General features: G+C 39.1%; 1 protein-coding gene across 1 annotated transcript in view; it reads right to left on the reverse strand.

Annotated features, from left to right (window-relative positions):
* Positions 1-2,722, reverse strand: part of LOC107565109 (glycerol-3-phosphate acyltransferase 4-like) — a 31,290-nt gene that overhangs the window by 26,412 nt on the left and 2,156 nt on the right. The window lies entirely within an intron of this gene.

Raw genomic sequence — 2,722 nt, forward strand, 5'->3', positions numbered from 1 at the left:
GGTTAATTATTCATATTTCCCATGAGCTGATTCGCTACACAAATGTATTAAATAATTGAATTCATATTTTACATTCTGATCATGCATGAAATAAACAATTAATGGTGGGGAAATATCTTCATTCTTCTTTTTAATTCAAAGTTGCTGCGGTGATGACATATTTGTAGGCCAACGCAGAAGTTAGCAACAATCTGGTTGCCTCTACAAAAACCCAATAGGGTTTTCCATTGGTTTTTGGATTATTGCAGAAAATAAGATCTGTGACCAACTAAAGTTTCTGATTCTTACATGTTTTGTTCATCATGCTTTGTTGACGCCTATATACAGCGGAAGTAAAAAAGCTTAAATGGACTACACCACTCACATGATTTCAACATCACCACCATAAAGCTTTCGAAAGTCTTTATTTAAAAAAAACAAATGTTCCTTCACAGTTTGAGTGAAGTAAAAGAACGATTAAAAAACCCCATTCAAAAACCTACTGAATTCAGGACAATGGAACTGGAAGTGCTAAAATGCTACAGGAACTTGTTTCTGGGTTTTGGCCTACAAACAAATTTTTTATCCCTGCAGCACACTATTACAATTCTAATGTACAGTCAGTCAGTCATTATCGAGAAATAAAACTCATACACATCCTCAATGGATTATATCATAATGGACCTTAAAATAAAACTGCCTGTTTCATGATTTGAAAACACATTGCAGTGGACTGTAGCACAAACACACACAGACATGCATACATATTGAATATTCCCCTAGGGAACAACAAGCGCTTTATTGAAAAGCTGTGGGAGGAAGGAATAATGTCAGTATGTTAATTCAGGCATGTGGAGCACACAATGCACACAATTGACTTGCTGCACTGAGAATCAGAAAACACTGAAGGGCTGCTATTGATATCTTGCCAAATTAACACAGGTTTTGCTTTAACTTCAATGCCTCAATGTTGGCCTATTAATTTGTCTTATTTCACTAAAATCATTTAATCTAAACCAGGGATTCTTCTAATCTGTAATAAGAGTACTTTGAGATTTTTCATAATTTTGTCCCTGGAGATTATGGTACAGTAAAATGTAGCAATCCTAAATGTACAGCTCAAACTGCAGAGCTGTAGGTGCTACACACAAGTCAGGAATAGCACTTTTTAAGCATTTTACTTATGTTTTACTCTAATTTTTAGGAACAAGATCAACTTTATTGCTTCCACATGACTAGGTTGGCCAAGCTGAATGTTGTTTAACACCCAAACAACATGACGTTTAACTAGAATTTCTCCTTTATTTCAAGAAATTCTCCTGTTTGTTGTTGGAAAATACTTGTTTTCAGAAATTTCAGGGAGCAGGACTAGAGTCTCACACACATGTCTGCTCACGCTGTGCGAATTAACACACGGTTACATAACAGCTTCAGACTGATGTGAGGTCATGTTGAAATAAATCAGCCACAGCTGGAGAGGAGCAGTCCCTCAGCTCTTCACTCCACCTCCATTCCTGTCTCTCAACTCCATGATTATAATATGGGGGGAAACAGTGCCATTAAAGGAAGCAAATTATGCATTTTCTAGAAACGGTCAACAGATGTGCATTTGATCAACACGTCCTCCTCATCCAGATCTCATTTCTTGTACCTGGCCTATTAGGCTCTTACATACACAGAAGCTGTGTTTATATTTAGATCCTAACAGGTTTTGGACCAATAGAAATGCAAACAGTGCACTCAGTAGAAATGCAAATAGTGCACTCAATGTTCAATAACCTCCCAACTCCATCCACATCTTATCAAATGGCCACAATAATATAACATTATGAATATGTAAAACCTGTCAGTGTGCTCTGGAAGCACATGAGAAGTTCACACTACTAAGTGCACTCCATAAATAAAAAAAGTATCAAAATGCACCATCATTTTTTTAGACAAGGTACTGTGATAATACCATGTTTTTGAACATGTATTATGACAGTGCCCTAGTATTACTTGATAAACCTTAGAATGCCATATAAATACCATGGCACATGAATAAGGATGCACAATATTGTTATATCAGCTAATGATTCTGGTAAACATTACATTTTTTACAGTTGTTTAAAGGGGTCATATGATGCGATTAAAATTTTTCCTTTCTCTTTGGAGAGTTACAAGCTCTTGGTGCATAAAGAAGATCTGTAAAGTTGTAAAGACTAAAGTCTCAAATCCAAAGAGATATTCTTTATAAAAGTTAAGAGTTAACCACGCCTACCTAAAATGGCTTGTTCTAACACACCCCCACATGTCTACGTCACGATGTGGGAAGATTTGCATAACGCCGCCCAAATGTTCACGCAAAGAAAGAAGGCGTAACTTTTATTCTCGCTGTAGTATTGTTGTTGCTGCCGCCATGTCGTGAAGGTGCTGTGTGTTTCATTGTGAAAGAAAAACTACTTTGTTTGGTCTTCCAAAAGAGGACGATATCGCTTCGTCATGCCTAGAGCTGATCCGTGCTGGTAGCTGAGGAAATACATCAACTTTGCGCTGTGGATCGCCGGATCGGCTTTCACCGTGGATGAAGCGGAGTCCAGCCCGGGGTCGTCACATGTGGTTGCTGCAAGCCCGCCGGACGCACCTTCGTCGAATCCGCCGCCCGCGCCGCTCGCTCGAAGCCGGACTCCAGCCTCTCACTCTAGCCCGCCATGTCTCTTCGCTCCAGCCGGACAGGGCATCACAATATGGTAAGGGGCGTAAC

The sequence above is a fragment of the Sinocyclocheilus grahami genome, unplaced genomic scaffold (genome assembly GCF_001515645.1).
Source record: "Sinocyclocheilus grahami isolate Dianchi unplaced genomic scaffold, SAMN03320097.WGS_v1.1 scaffold982.1, whole genome shotgun sequence".
Classification (NCBI taxonomy): Eukaryota; Metazoa; Chordata; class Actinopteri; order Cypriniformes; family Cyprinidae; genus Sinocyclocheilus; species Sinocyclocheilus grahami.